We start from the raw sequence: 17,936 nt of genomic DNA on the forward strand, positions 1-17,936 counted from the left end.
AAGTCAAAAAGCAATGCTACCAAGGTTTCAGTTCATACATGCACATACTTATACTGAGCAAAAAAAATCTCTGTGATAATTTTAGTGACTGGCTGCATACAGATACTCCCAGTAACATTCTTGTCTTATCTCACTGGGGCATCTTAAGAAAGAGTCCAACCAAACAGTGGGCTCCAAGGAGATCTGCTGATCCATGGGACATCAGGGCAGAGAGGTCCCTTCAGAAACCATGACAACTATATTTTAGGATGCCAGAGGGGTAATCTTCACAGGTTTTCTTGGTGGGCACGAGCCAATCCTGGAGGCTTACTAGAAGGAAATTAAAAATTCTTTGGGGACAAAAGAGACAGGAAAGCTGCACAGTGGAATCATCACAATCACAAACTTAATCTTTGGGGAGAAATCTCACTTTCAGAAGTGTATTGACCTAGATAGAGAACATATAGAAAAACAAAAGCTTAAAATGTTATTTTTGTTTCATAAAGGTTACTAAAATTTTTGATAATACTTTTTGACATACTCTCATGTGTTTGTAAAATACTTTATATATAGCTAAACATATAACATTATCTCCATTTATAATATTATTTATATATAAAATATTGTGATATATATATATACTATATATATGATATTAGGAGTCAGACGGTGTTGTGGTTATGCTTTGGTCTGCTAACCAATATGCCAGCAGTTTGAAACTACCAACTGCTCTTCAGGAGAAAGACGAGGTTTTCTACTTCTGTAAAGAGTCTTGGAAACCTAGCGGGACAGCGATGTGTGTGTGTGTGTGTGTGTGTGTGTGTGTGTGTGTGTGGTTGTTGCTGTTGCCAGGGGCTGGTTGAGTCTGTTGTATCTCATAGGGATCCTGTGCAGGATAGAGGGAAGCTCTGCCATGACCTACAGCACAGTCACAATTGGTCTTAGACTTGAGTCCATTGCTGCAGCCACAGTGTCAGTCCACCCAGCTTCTTGTGGGTCTTTCTCTTTTTCCATGGCCCTTTATTTTACCAAACACAATGTCCTTCTCCAGGGACTGGTCGCTCCTGACAACATGTGCAAAGTATGCAAGATGAAGTCTTGCCATCCTTGCCCCTAAGGGACACTAGCCTTACTTCTAATACAGATTTGTTTGTATTTGGACAGTCCCTGGGGCTTTAATGTTCTTCTGAAGCACCACAATTCACATGCAGCAGTCCTCCTTCACTCCTCAGACATGGGAAGCAATTGAAAATGCTATGGCTTGGGTCAGGGGTACTATAATTCTCAAAATAATATCCTTGGTTTTCAATGCTCTGAAGAGGCTTTCTGCAGCAGATTACCTAATTCAGTACATCTTTGGATCTCTTGACTATGTTTCCATGAGCATTTATTGTAGAGCCAAGCAGAACAAAACCTTGACAACTTACACATTTTTCCATTTATCATGATGTTATTTATTGATCCAGTTGTGAGGATTTTGGGTCCTTTTTACATTGAGTTGTAATCTATACTGAAGGCTGTAATTCTTCATTTTCATCAAGTGCTTCAAAATGTCCTCTTGTTCAGTAAGCAATATTGTATCATCTGTGTATCACAGGTTGTTAAGAAGCCTTTCTCCAATCCTGCTGTTACATTCTCCTTCATATAATCCAGCTTCTCTGAAGATTTGCTCGCCATACAGATTGAATAACGATGGTGAGAGGATACAACCCTTCACACGCCTTTTCTGATTTTAAACCACGCAGTGACCTATTCCCTTGTTCTGTTCCAGCACTACCTCTTTATCCATGCACATGATCCATATGTGCACAATAAGAGTTCTGGAATTCCCATTCTTTTCAAGGCTATCAATACTTGGTTATGCTCTACATGGTCAAATGGCTTGACGTTTTTGATAAACACAAGTAAACATCTTTCTGGTATTGTCTACTTTCAGCCAAGATCCAGCTGACATCAGCAATTATGTCCTTTGTATTTATACATACACACAAGGACACCTTAAAAATACATTGAAAATAGAATTAAAAGATAATAAAAGAAGATGCAAACTCATTATAAGTCCCATCAGATTCAATATTTTTGTAAATGATAGAACCAGTTATTTAGTCCTTCCTGAAACAAATGGGGGTGCTGGGAATTTACCAGGTCAATATTGTCTTTTTTACATCATTGAGAGAAGGAAAATATATGTCCTTTAAAAACTATTGAAGATAGGAAACAAGAAGTCAGAATGAGTGAAATGATGGCTAGAAGATGAATGTCTAGTCATTTCTCGTCAAAACTCTTCCTTATTTGATGAAAGGAATAAACAGGGATGTAGTTGTTGAGAAGGACTGCCTGGTGGTGTTTCCCCCCGTTGTCTGCTTACATTTTGGTTTTCTCAAAACACGTGCCTAATAAGATGCTATCCTTTTTTAAGTCAATAAGTAAAGTGTTTGGTTGTGGTTGTTAGGTACCATCTAGTCCTTTCAACCAATCATGATCCTATGCACACCAGAACGAAATCCTACGAGACCCTGCACCAGTTTCCAAATCTTTCCAACCCCTGAGCTCATTGCTCCAGTCATGATGTCAATCAATCAATCAATCAATCAATCAATCAATCAATCAATCAATCTCTTTGAGGGCCTTCCTCTTTTCCACTGTCCCTCCATTTCACCAAGCACGATGTCCAGGGACTGGTCTCTCCTGACAATCTGGCCAAAATATGTAAGATTAAGTCTTGTCAACCTTGCCTCTGAAGAAAATTCTGGTTACATTTCTCTGAGACAGATTGCTCTGTCATTTTAGCAGCCCATGATACTCTCAATATTTTCTTCAGCTCCTCAATTCAAATGAACGAATTATTCTTTCTTTGGTCTTTCCCATTCAATGTCCAACTTTCACATGCACATGAGGCAAGGGGAAATTCCATGGCTTCGCTCAGGCACGCCTCAGTCCTCAAAGTAATGTCCTTAGGTTGCAATACTCTAGTCTTGTGCAGCTGGTTAATGCAGCACCTGTCGATCTGGTCATGCTATGCTGCCTGCATGAGCAGTGATGATGAATCCAAGCATGACAAAGTCTTGAGCAACGTCAAACTTGTCCCCATTCATCATGATGAGTACTTCTTCAGCTCGCTGAAGCATTTCACTTGGCATTTGATCAAGTCCGGGAGCACATGTTGCTAACTCCTGTAATGGAGAAATGTCGACTAGCCCTTTTTGGCACAGGGGCTGTTTTATTTCCATGTTCTCTTGATTTTGCAGGTGGAATTTTTGAAGATTGAAAATTCAGGCTTTAATTTTATCTTGAGCTCACTCCATTTCAGTTATTGTGAGTATGCTCTTCTCTTTGGGTTTTCTAATTTCAAGTCTACATATATTATAATACTTGACTCTGTCTTCTCAAGCTGCCCTTCAAAATTTATATTCAGCCCTTTGAGATCATCCTTTTTTCCACTTGCTTTAGCTACTCTATGATTAAGAGTAAGTTTCAGAGTCTCTTCCAATATCGTTTTCTTTTTTACTTCTCTTGTAATGGCCTTTTGCTATCCTCGTGAAAGATTGCCTTGTTGGCCTCCCACAGCTACTCAGGTTTCCTGTCATTAGTCTTCAAGACCTCAAATCTGCTCCTCAAATCTGCTTTTAAAAAGTCAGATGGCATAGACTCAATGTAGTGTTTCAGCTCTCATGGACTTGTTTTAATTTTCTTCAGCTTTGTTCTGAACTTACACATGAGCTACTGGTGGCCTGTCCCACCCTCAGTCCCTGGTCTCGTTTTTGCTGCTCATGTTGAACTTTGCCATCAAGTCTTTCCACACATTGTGGTCAATTTGATTTCTGTATATCCCATCTGGAGAGGTCCATGTGCATAGTCTCCTTTTGTGCTGTTGGAAAAAGACATTTTCTCTGAACATGTAATTGGTTTTGCAAAATTCTATCATATGATTTCCAGCTTAATTTCTCTCATGGAGTCCATATTTTACAATGACCGTTCCTTCCTCGTTGTTTCCAACTTTTGCCTTCCAATCACCAATAATTATAAGTGCATCTTAATTGCACATTTGATCAAGTTCTAACCAAAGTTGTTCATAGAATCTTTGATTTCCTAGTCATTTGCTTCCGTCTTTGGTGTATAAATTGGAATAATAGTTCTATTGGTTGGATAGCCTTAAAGGCAGACAGATATAATCCTGTTACATATAGCATGGGACTTCATGATAGATTTAGCAAGATCCTTTCTGACAATGAATGCCATGCCATTTTCTTGATTGGATTATTCCCAGGAGAGTACATCATACGGTTTTCTCATTCAAAATGGCCAATACCAGTCCATTTCAGCTCACTAATGCTCAGGATATAGATCTTTTTGCAATCCACTTAATTTTTTCCAACATCCAATTTTCCTACATTCATACTTCACACATTCCAAGTTCCCATCATTAGCATATTTTTGCATCTGTTTCATCTCACCTTAAGTCACACCCCATCAGCAAGTATTTTGAGCATCCCAGCAAACTGTTGCCATGACCTTTGCCCTTGCCTGCTACACAGCCACTGCTGCGTAGCCATCACTTTGATTATAATTTTTCTTAACTGTGATTATATTGGGAAGTTCATGTTTTATCTCCAGTTATGGTTCTTCCAAGCAATGCTTCAAGATCTTGATTTCTCTCATTTAAATATTACATTGGAAGCTCTCTGTTCTTGACGGTAGCTGATCTGCATAGTTTTGGCAATCGAAGAGCAGAATGTTTTCTCAACTTTAATTTTTCAGTTAGAATTATGAAGCAGAACCAACAATGATATCTATTGGTTTTAGCTATTGTTTCTGTGGTTAACCATTGGTCCTCTTCAATTGAAGCACAAACTAGATTATTTTTTCTTTCTAAAACTGATGTGAGTTGTCTACCACTGTAATTTTCATCTTAATATTTAACAGCATTTCCTTCTTGTAAAAATAAATTATCTTCTGTGAACCTGGAGTCCTTTAAGGCATTGTACTCATAAACTTTTTAAAAAGTGTTAATGATTCCACCATCCCTTCACTCATACTTCATCATACATTTGATGCTTCCTTCAATTTCATTTTCAGCAAAATTCATGTTAAATGCCAGGGACTATTTAAAAAATGGATTCCTCATTCTTCCTAGAGGTCCAAGTAGACCCCGTTCATACATATTTTAACAAATTAATCTGAGTTTATTTTGGTGCAAAGGTTTTTGGAAATCCATGCACACATGTTAATATACATTTTCTATCCATAAACATTTTGAAGATCTCCTCTCTATATTAAAGATTAAACTCATATTTAACACCATGTCTTCCTCTTGGACATATAGAGACCATAGTTATATGAATGGATTTTGATTGTAGCCTTAATATAAGAGTAATTAATCCTTGTGACAAGGCCCTGCCTACTACTCACCCTTGTGAGATCACTGAAGATACATAGAGGTGCCAAAGCAAAGTATGGTAAAGAAATCAAATGGTACTCAGCTATCAGGAAAAATAGCATATGGGGTCCTGAAGGTTTGTCTCAAAATAAGCAGGCATCTAATTGAGGTGTCAGCTAAGTTCACAGAGAAGAAGAGCAGCATTTGTGATCTAAGTATTGTAAACAATAAGATCCAAACTTGGAGGAGGAATGGCACCATAGCCTATATCCTAAACACCTAGTTTGTAGAATGCTATAGACTACAGTGGAAGCTCAAATCTATTGTTAGGATACAGACTCAGATTGAGGGCTACGGGGTCCCTATTACCCACATACTGGGGGCACAAATGACCCTAATATTCTTAGACTGAGGTGCAAAACCTGGCTATTAGAGCTCCCATAGACTTACTCTCAAATTGTTCTACAATTTTAATATTGTGTGTTGTTGGTCAGAATGAGGTCTTTCACAGTCTCAAATGACCATTATTGCTGGGTCCTTTTTTCCTGTTTAGGTTCTTGTTTCATAAGTTTTTCTGTATAAGAATATCAAGATTTATCAAGATAGTTTCTGAAATAATGTTTTGGGGCAAGAAAGGTTAGAGGGGGGAAATTAGAAGTTAACACCAATAGGCACAAGAAGGAAGAAAATGCTCCAAGGTTGGTTGTGGAGATCATTTCATTTTTCTTAATATGACTGAGATATTGAATTGTGTGCTGTGTTAACTATAGGTCAATAAAACTAATTTAAAATAATAATAAAATAAAAGATGTCTTCCAATTAGTTTTTTAATGATGAACAAGTGTAAGACATAGACATTTGAACTTCTCCAGAATGAATCATCTTCTTTTAATGTTTTTTTTACAAGTATATTCTTAGATTAAAGATAACTAGTGAACTGGGTGTCTTATTTTTTAATGAGAGATAAAATTAAGCTAGTCACTTCTTAACGTAATTGCACTTGATTACAGAATATCTCAAATTATTCAGGGCACAGGCACACTTGTCTATTATCAAAGAGCCAGAATTGATTTGTAGGTCCTACGATTGATTTATTTATCATACAATATTTACTGAAACTCTACTACTTAGGGCTGGAATGTGTCCTGTTTTTAAAGAATTAGAGAGATGATTCGAATTCTGAATCTCTAAGCAGCAACATTCTACTTATGTTGCCTATCCACAGCTGACCAAATGAGTTTCTGGAAGAAGATCATAATTCACATACAGAAAAAATTACAAATATACACTTAATAAATTAAGTTATGCTTCTAATTTGTAGAAACTAATACTAATAGAAACTATGCTTCTCATAAGTATGTCTAGATTAACATAGATATCAGGGAGATACCTCTTTAGGGAGAGATGCTCATTTATTTTCCCTTGAATTGCTTAACATTAATGATAATTTTGATTAGATCACTATTTGCTGACTGTCAGCCTAGTAGTACGTATACTGAGCTAATCTTTACAGATTCTGACTTTATACATTATCAATAGTACAATTTAGGAAGACATGTGGGGCCAAAAGTCAAGGTTATAAATGAAGGGTCTAGCAAACGTAGCAGCTATTACTTAAGGAAGTATGAGGAATGGTCAGGAATGCCTCTGCTAATTGCAGTTATTTTCCTGAGTAGTCTGAAGTGGGTGATGCATTGGGCCACTAACCACAAGGGCAGCCGTTTTACACCAGGGGAGGAAAAAGGGGGTTTCTATTGCTGTAAACAATCTCCGAAATGCTCAGGGGGCAGTTCTACCCTGTACTACAGTCACTGTGAGTAGCAATTGGCTCGATGGGAGTGAGTTTGGTTTTTGATTTGTTATTCCAGCTTTAGACATGCAATATATTCTACTTAATGTTTTATATGGATTCTGATTAAAGTAAACTTTCCTCTAAATTTATGATTTCATAACGCTCACCTATGAGGTCATGAACTGTGTCTGTGAATATTAACTAATGACTCAAAGCATTTCTTAACCAGATATTGAATCATCCTTTATTCTATGGATGCACACACATATATGGATAATACATACATTTACTTAATAAGAATTAAGTAAAACATACATTTACTTAATAAATGTAGAATACATACATATACTTAATAAGAATTCAGTTGAGCAAATTTCCTGCAATGCAATTCTTTAGCATTTACAGAACAATCTAATGTAAAGTTATGCCTGTCCTGTCTCCTAGCCAACATTACTTTTAGGTCTAAAAAAAGATCTTTAATCTTTGATAAAGTGCATTCTAAATGAAATTTAATTCTGCAACCACTACATTTTATGCTGTGATGGCGTTTTGACAATAAAATATCCATATATTTCCACACAATAAAGGCAACAATGGAAATCATGATTATTAATTACCTCTCCATTTTGCCAGTGAGTCTTTAGGTGGCACTGTGGTACTAGCAATTATTTACTTCATATCAAAGAGCCATCCATTAGATCTATTCATAAACAACTCTGTCGATCAATTTTTCATAATTATGCCTTTTATTTACAGAACTTTTGCTAACCTATAGAACCTTTTTTCACATATTAATTCACATGAACTGTAAGCCAAAGAAAAAGCCAAACGGCCATTTTTATTCCCCTTTGACAGATGGCAAAGGTAGATACAAAGAATCTCATTGGTTTTCCCAAGGTAAGGTGGGTGGTGGAGGGATGGGTAATAAAAGTAAGGCCCAGTGCTGGAGTTCAGCTGCTGGTAGAGCAATTCCATATGCTTTCTTCCCGTCCACCCACGGAAGCTCAGTCATAGGATGAGCTCTACAGAGCTCTACAGAGATGCCAGCTTCCTTATTGACAACATATCGATGAACAGTTTCTCGGTTTGGAATTTTAATGAAGCTGGGGTGGCAGCATTATTTGATTTTAAAATTTTATAAAAATGGTACGACTTCATCTCATGTACTTTGGACATGTTATCAGAGGAGACAAGTCCTTGGAGAAGGACATCACGCCTGGGAAAATGGCGGGAGGGGGGAGCAAAATCCAGGAAGGCCCTCAGTAAGATGGACTGACACAGTGGCTGCAGAAAGGAGTGAAACACAGTGTGTGGCTGGTCCGAGACAGGCAGTCTTTCATTCCGCTGCACACAGGCCACTAGGTGGTTGGAACTGACCCACTGACACCTAACACTAACATGAGTGTTGTTATGGTAACATATAACAGCTATGGAGAAATACATAGACTATGCACGGAGAAAGTTACTTTAGAGTAAGCCCTGCTTGTTCCTCGCAAGTTATACCTTATTATCTACTTTCTTTCTCTTCTGGTAACACATGTCATTTTTGGTGTGTGCATCAGTACTCGTTCCATCAAATTGACCATGTAGACATGTTTAGTGTTTACATAAACTAGATAAACCCTGGGGTCCATTCTAACTCAATATGGCCTTATGAATAGCAGAGTGCAATTGGGCTCCTTATATTTTCAGAGACTGACATTTGATAAATAGATCACCAAGATGCCTCTGGGTGGACTATAAACTGCAGACTTTGGGTTGGCAGTGGAGCTCTTTGCTTTAGTGGTGTTCTTTCGTATTTAGTGGTGTCAGGGAAGCTCCAATGCACAGTGGCCCCGGGTACACTGCACCGAACGTGCCGATCCTGTGCCGCCTCATAACTGCCGCATCTGAGCCTGTTGGGGCAGACACGGTGCCAACACAGCTCATAGAGGGCCTTCCTCTTTTCAGCTGACCTTCCGCTCTAGCAGACATTATGTCCTTTTCCAGGGCTGGTGTTTCCTGAACCCGCGAAACACAGTTTTGCTGTGCTCGCTTCTAAGAAGCATTCTGGCTGTATCTTTCTCTAAAACAGATTTGCGTGTTCTTCTGCATTCCACAGTGCTTTCGATATTTTTTATCAATACCATCATTTAAATGCATCTGTTATTCTCCAACTTTCCTTGTTCCTTGTTCAATTTACACACACATATGAGATGACTGAAAATAACATGGTTTGGAAGTATCCCGTAGTCCTCAGTGCAACACTTGATACTATTGGAAAAATTGGCTATGGAGCTGTATGTCTTTTAAACAATGTGACACTGAAAGCATTTCAAAATTTGACATTTTAATGGATAAATTTGATTATTTTAATTTTATTTTATTGGATAATAATGACTGTGTATTTTGTGAATTCATATACTTTTCTAAATTATTTGAGATTTTTAAATTTTGTTTTACTGATTGCAGCAGTTTTGAGCACTGATGTCTTGATTACTGTTAAATAGCACTCCATTTTGATCTTTTAAATGTGATAGTTTTATAAAATGAAACTATCAAATGCTTTTGTTAATTTTATTTTTTAGCATTTGGACTTTGTATAAAGTTTAGGAGAACACCCACACTTTAGCTTTATAAAATTGTCACTTTACAATCAGAAAATGTAAGGCTTCGGTCTTTTTAATATTTAGTTCTTTTAATGATGGAAATTATTTATTTCTCTGATGAAGAGTGAGGATCTATTTTTCCACAAAATTAATAATCTCAATAGTAATTATTGAATAAAACTAGATTATTTCCTTACATTCCGAAAATACCATAAGGTTCATACTATAATAGCTACATATTTGTCTCCAATAATTTCTTATCTGTTCTCTAGTAGAAGAGATAAGCGCTTTGTTTCTCTTAGGGAAAATCTCTTCTATCTCAGGAAAAACGCATTGATTTTCTGCTGCCCAGTTGGGTCCTGGAATTTGAACACAACTCACACAAAACCAGAGACTTTCATGAAATAATTGAGTCTGCAAGGGAATCACTGATTCAAGAGGAATTGCAATATCTTCATTATAAAACATGATATTTCAAAATCTGTCTCAAAATACAATACTGTCTATGATAGGATAACAACTATTTATTTATAAGAAAACCTGAAAATTTGCTAATGTTTCAACTTTATTCACCAACCACCAAAGCTAGTATTGAGGAAAGTGAAGAATTTGATCAAATATGCAATCCAGATGCTTTGATAGTCATTCAATATGAATGCAAAAGTTAGAAACAAAGGGAGAGGAAAAATAGTTGGAAAATAGGGTGTTGGCAATAGAAACAAAGTTACATATCATATGACAGAATTTTGCAAGGCCTACCACTTCTACACTGTCAATACCTTTTTCCAACAATCCAAAATGTGAATATACACATGGACTTCACGGTACTGAATACACAAAAATCAAATTGACTACATCTGTGGGAAGAGATGATGCAGAAATTCAACATCTATAGCTAAAAAAGCTAACAGCTGACTGTGGAACAAAACACAAACTGCTCCTGTGCAAGTTTCAGATTGAAACTACATATAATTGCAACAAGTCCATGAAAGCCAAAATATGACCTTGAATAAACCCCACCTAACTTTCAAGAACATAGATGATGCTTGGAACACTAATGACAGAAGACCTGATGAGCAGGTGGATGGCATCAAAACCATCCTTCATGAAGAAAACAAGATGTCATTAAAAAGACAGGAAAGAAAGGAAAATGGTTTTCAGAAGAGACCCTGAAATTTACTCCTAATCTTAGAGTAGCGAAGACAAATGGAAGGACTGATGAAATAAAAGGGTTGAACAAAAAATTTCAAAGGAAGCTCTAAAGGACAATGCACTGCATGCTAATGAAATGCTCCAGGAAGGAGAGGCAGAAAACCCAAAGTGAAGAACATACCATTTCTCAAGCTGATAGAATTCAAGAAAAACTCAAGCCTTCACTGGCAATATTGAAGAATACTCCAAATATTCTAAAAAACACAGAAAGCATCAAAGGTAGATGGAAAGGATACACAGATAAAGTGTACCAAAGAGAACGAGTTGGCATTGAACCATTTCAAGAGGTCCTATATAATCAAGAACCAGTTTTACTGAAGAGTGAAGTCCAAGCTACATGAAGACATTGTCCCAAAACCAGGCTTCGGGAAGTGATGAAATGCCAATTAACATGCTTTCACAAGCTGAAGATGTACTGCAAGCACTCATCGATGCCAGACATTTTGAAGACAGCTACCAGAAGACATAATTCAGAAGACAGCTACTAGAAGACATAATTCAGAAGACAGCTACCAGAAGACATAATTCAGAAGACAGCTACAGAATGGTGGTGCTGGTGAAGAATATTGAAAGTCCCAAGACTTTCAAAAGAACAAACAAATCTGTGTTGGAAGAAATATGACGAGAATGTCCCTTAGAGACAAAGATAGGGAAACTTCATCTTACATATTTGGGCATATGATCAGGGAAGGAATGCCTCTGGAAAAGAACAGAATGCTTTGTGAAGTAGGGGGTCAGCAAAATTGAGGATGATCCTTGACAGGATGGATTTATCCAGTGACACACGATGGGCTCAAACATCAACATGGTGGGAAGGCGCAGGGCAGGGCAGGCTTTCATGCTGCTGTACGGACGGCTACTGTCAGTCGGAACGGCTCCATAGCATTTAACACCAGCACCACGTGTGATACTAGAAAATCCTGAGGCCTCTCAACTGCAAATCTATATACTTGACTCAGACGTGCTTAGAGTGGGTATTCTGTCTTACAAACACAAACTCTTGAATAAAGTATGTACGTTATGTTGAATCAAATCTCTCTAGGGATATGATTCATTAGAAAATATGTGATTATTATGTGAACTCATTCACTCACCAGTACCATATATGCACATTTAATAAAAATTTAGTATGTTTGCTGACTTCAAGGGCAATCATTTTCTCATGGTACTAATTGAAGCAATATTCTGATTATTATTATGGGCAAAACACATTCATAATTTGACCTATGCTGTCTGGCTTCAAGAAACATACTTCATTCTTTTTTCTTTCAGGGTTTGCACTTCATCTGTTGTTTAAATAAGGGAGCTGTCATCTTTACAGTATTATATCTTCCCATCAAAATGTGAGACAGGCTTCCCTTACCTCCAGAGCCTCACTGTGCGTCAGCACACAGAAATAGTGACAGAATAAACAAGAGAGGAGAGAGAGAAAACTGTGTGCCACGTCCTTAGTTCTTGTTATGCTTATTCCGCGAGTGTCATGATTACTGGTTCTGTCGTAAATGAGATAGTGACACTATGATATTGTTGAATTGGCTAGTGCTAGTGATTTCTTAGTTATAGTATTTTTTACACTTTGCTTGTCTCTTCATTAGATTCTCAAATATTTTCAGTTGATTATCTTACATGATCAAAATAATATGTATTGCAAGTAGTATCTTCCACCATTTATATTTAGTTTTACTTCTCAATGCACTGGCTATTCAGTTCAGCGTACGTTTTAATGCAACAATAATGAACTTATTCTATTTTCTTCATGAAATGCACATGTTATCCCTGTTTATTTCTTTTTAATTTGAAAGAGTATAAGCTGCTTTATGTAATATTTTCAGAACCTTTCATCCATACTTTTCATCACTTTATTCTTTTGTAATCTGACATGAATTATTGATCTTAACACTGTATTGAAAATTATTGTGTTGGGTTTATTTAAAAACATAAACTGAAACCTTCTTAAGTTTTATCTACAAAATGCTCCTACCAACCCACTCCATTAAGCAAACCTTACAAAAGGATATTTTACCTTTCTTTCTAGGCTAAATTCATTATGATTTTCCCCCAACCTTGGAGTCATGTGTTTTCTCTCCTCTTTGCAGCTCGCACGCGCAGTGACCCTCTCACTTGTGAGTGTCAGGACTGAAGACCTTGGTCCTGGGTCCTCTCTTGGGTGAGGTTACTATTGAGAAGAGAGCAGGAAAGGTACCAACCAGTGTGTCTTGCTTCTTTTCACTGCATCATCCTGCCTTCTCTGCTACATCTCTACTCATGTCTAAGCAGGAACATGACCTTGAATATGTGTTAGGGCAATTAATAAGCACAGATCATAATGTAGAACTATTTGCTGAATAGCACTTTTCACATAGGAAAAAAACAAACAAAACAGCCCACCAACAACAAACAAAGGACTTAAATCTTTTCCAGAGTGTCCAAATTGTTAAAATGTGTAGCCTGTTTAAATGGCCAGTTATATGAACATGTCTTCTTCCAAACTTTGAAAAGTCCAACATTGGGATCACCGATGACTAGTTTTGTAGTGATCATGGGTCTAGATTCCGCACACATTCATTTAGCGGTACATTTTCCAAATTGGATACTTCCAGTCAGTTTAGTATATGCGGGGCTCCAGCAGAGAGGGTGTAGGGATCCTTGACTTTGTACATCTCAGGCAGGGTCCAGCTGGCAGTCCAAGACCTATGTGTTCTCCTGCTTATTACATTAGGGACGGCTGCAGACTCTGGATTTTTCTATTTTCACAGTTCATGATTGTTAAATCACCCTTCCAGACACACAGAATTTTCAGAAAGTTAACCAATAATTTTCAGACACAATCAAATTTGCATTCGCTAAGCCTCAGAGAGATTATTGCTCTAGTTGCCTTATGTTTCCCAGTCTGCCGTCTTCTATGGAGGAGTACAGCACTTGACTGGCCAGGACATTGTGTCACTTTTGAATTGCCCTACTTCACTTTGTGTCGGATAAGAAAAGGGACATTTTTAAAGCACATGATCTTAATAATTTCTTTACTACACAAACCCCTAGGTCAAAGCTTTATTTGTAAGGATCAATTAAATTTAAACTCAAAGACCATCTCTAATCTTTGGAGATAAGGGAGATTAAGAATATATATTTCTTGAATTGGTATTTAAATGGATAGGCTAATCAAAAATATGAATTTTCTAGAAGGAAAATAAACCAGAGTTCATTTGTTTTATTTGTATTTTGCTTCGTGGCTCTGTTCTTCCTTGTGCAATTCAAACGTAGCTTTTCTCAGAGCTTCTATGCTAGGTGATAAAAATGCTTTCTAAAATGTTTCTTATTTACTGTGAAATGCTAAGTGAAAGCACAAGCCTTTCCATAGAGAGACTTGGAAGTGCAGAGAGAGGAAGGGCTAGGACAAAGTAAAGAGCCTGGGTGACTGATAAAAATCTCATATTTGTTTTATAGAAACATGTCAGATTTCTGAACATGTACTTGAGCATTTGTGTTCTAATTTCAAAATGGTTTCCCTTCAATTTACTTAGTGCTTTGAATGCCTTGTTTGAGTCACAAATATCTCATATTAGAACTCAATAATAATCATACTTTCTCTGTCATAAAGCATTTAACAATTTTACTTAGTCTAACACTAAGGTGACAAATTGACATTTTTATCAGCAATATTTTTGTGTAACCCAGGCCCTATGTAACCGTATGTTTAAAAATACAGTAACCCAACAAGATAACAAAATAGTAAAACAATACAACGATATGTATGCTTGAACACTCTTACTCGTTCTAAAAGTTCCCCTGTTTTCCATAAAGGTTTGCTGCCAAGGAAGCCATTGATCACTGTAGACTTAATGAATGCTAGTAAAAATCTGGAGTGTGTGGCTATGCTGATACAAAGCAAAGGAATCAGACAAAGGAACTTTCTTCTTAAGGAGATAGAGGACGTTGTCTTTGCAGATGACTGACCAGTCGTTTCATGGGGAAGACAACCAACCTCTCTCGTTCTCCACTACATCGAGGTGCTTGAAAAATCCATGACATTAGAAATCCTAACAGCAATAAAACAAACAAGGTGATATTCATCTTTTACAGAGTTCATGCATTTGTAAACATAACAATTGTACAGATGTAGAAGAGACCTTAATATACGTATTGCTATAACTAAACCATGTTGCTCTTTTATAATGTACTGGAACATTTATTATTTTGACAAGATGAGATTTGCAACCTTGTATAAAAGCACATATTTCAGAGTTTTAAAAATCCACTTTCATTAAAATGAGTATGCCTTTGTTTTTGATAGGTACTACGGAATCAGTTCACACTCAGGGCAAGACTATTATGTACGCAGCCAGCACAAAGCTTGGCCCGGTCCTGCATCATCCTCCCCATTGTTGTTATGTGTGAGCTTGTGGTTGCAGTCACTGTCAGCCCATCGTGCTGAGTTGCTGCTCCTCTGCGTCCCCACGCCGATGTCCTTCTCCAGGGACTGGTCTCTCCTAACAACATGCCCAAAGTAATGGAGACGAAGTCGCGCCATCCTTGCCTCAATTTTTGATGCGAATAGCTGAAAGATAGGTGGTAAGGCGCTCAAGATAGATTAATGCAAACTAATCTAAGTAGTAAAAACAGTTTTATAAGGCATTTTTTTCCTCGCTGATGTTTCTATTAAATGAATAAAGCCGGGTTCTCCTTAATAGCAGTGTCATGGAGAGATAGACTTCAGTCTCAGATGGCACTGATTTCCTTCAAGGCACTGACACTTTTGCAGCCAAGTGTTTTAACCCAATTCATTTTTTTTCAAATATGATTCGTGGCTATAACATGAGGGGCTTGCGAGGATGAAGTAGCAAACAAAATGTCTCACTAAGTGCTTGCCGCACTACCAAGGTAATGATGGTTTTACGTATAGTTGCTCTGAGCTCTTATTAGGGAACCTTATATTACAGAGCTCGTCAGTTCCTGACATGCTAAAAACAAATGAAAGGTATACAATTGCGTTTGGTTGATGAGTTATTTTAAAAATCTTTATTTTAAGAATGCTTTAAACATTACTCTGTGCTAATTTGAAATTGTTTTCAACATCGTTATACCATTTTCGGTAGACATTATATTATAGACAATGTTTTCTGAAAAGATTTCCTTTTCTTAAGCCAACAAAATATTCTTGTCAGTATATATTTCAGTTATGAAAAACCAATTTACAATAAACAAATTGTGAACATTAAATATGATTAGTTCATTTAAAAGTCATACTTTGAAAAATTATAAAAATCAATAGTGATATTTCTTCGCGCTGAGTAGCAGTCTTTTGCCCCTTTGTTAGGTTGATGGATTTGAGTGACTGGTGAGCATTTTTACCTATGCTTCTCTATGATATTAATTCTTTCTTCGAATCCCATTGTAGAAGGCAGGTTCTGGTCTGCTAAATTTGGTGAACTTTGCCTTGATGCACATCAAATCAAAATATAACCTCATTTTATGTTTAGAGATTAGTTGGACAGCTAACCAAAGATCAGCAGTTGAAACCCACTGGCTTCTTGATCAAGAAAGACGTAGCAATTTGGCTTTTGAAAAATGTACAGTCTGGAAACCTGGTGGGGCAGTTCTGCCCTGTCATATAGGATCACTGTAAGTTGGAATCGGCTTGATGACAATAGATTTGGATTTGGTTTACTGATATATTTCCATTTTTGTTGAGTTATCTTTGGGATGGATGTTTTGTTTCCTCAGTTTGACTAATGAAGAATACCAGAAAGCTTAAAGGAAGTTCAAGTTTTGTTCAAGTTTCTGACATTTTTTTTTCTGTCCTTGTTCTTAGTTCTAAATAAACCCAACAGCAGTGACTTTTGAATTTGGGGCTAATATTAGGATTCTGTAATATAGGACATGGCTTCCCATCATGGTGGTTGCTGGTGGTTGATATTAAAATGGCTCATGTTCAACACATAGCACTCAAGAACTGAGAAGACTTTGTTTAATATTCACCATGAAGAACATCCGGTGCAATCAGCCCACTTCCCATGTAATTCCTTCAGCCCAACGTCTACATTCCTTCTCAGAAAACCTCACTTGCTCCCTAACAACAGCCATGCCTTTTCAAATTTGTATTCTCAGACATAGTGCTGTTCTTGGTACCAGGGGCTCAAACTAAATGCATTTCCACCGACTTAATTTTGACTATTAGGCACTTATTATTCATTTGATGAAATACACTAATAACATAATTAAATATTAAAAGTGATAGCCTGGGTACATGAATTGGGAAAATATAACAAGCAGATGTTTTTTCAGAAAGTCGTTCTGGATAAAAGTTAATCTGGTTCTATGAAAGAGACATATATTGTAAAGTTAACTTCCACTACCAGTTTTGCAAAGACACTTATAGAGAAAGGGTCTTTGAGGAGATTATCCAGAGTACGAGTAGCTTTCTCAAGAGGCTTGATGCCTCTCATGTGGAGTGCTTCGCAAAATGTTAGAGGGCGCACGCTGCCGGCACTCAGCGACCATGCAAGCACTTACTCTGTCCAGTTGAGTCCTCCATGTTGAGGCAAAATTTAAATTGTTTCTCCCATGTGAGCCTTAGTTTGGACACTCTTACAATGAAGACTCTTTCTGGAAGCTGTGCTGAACACGTAAAGGAGGTGTGTTCTCGTTTCCTTACGGTTCAGGTTGTTCTGTGTTCTGGCCTGTTTCCTGAAGATGGAGTCCTGTCTACTGCGAGATTTTATACACACACACACACACACACACACACACACATATATTTATATATATTTGAGTGACTGGGATAACAAGCCCCAGAAATCTTCCATCTCTTGTTGTGATGGCGTTAGTGAATTTCTGTACTGGTTTGTTTTATTTTTTACCTCAACCCTTGCATGGTTTTGTGATTGTAGTGGAATGAATTACTTGCTATGGCTGTCCTAGCCCTAGTGTTTGTCACTCCCATGAAACAGCTTTTTCCTTATTGGTTTGGGCAAGAGAAAGCGAGAAATGC

Source organism: Tenrec ecaudatus, chromosome 13 (assembly GCF_050624435.1).
Source record: "Tenrec ecaudatus isolate mTenEca1 chromosome 13, mTenEca1.hap1, whole genome shotgun sequence".
Lineage (NCBI taxonomy): Eukaryota > Metazoa > Chordata > Mammalia > Afrosoricida > Tenrecidae > Tenrec > Tenrec ecaudatus.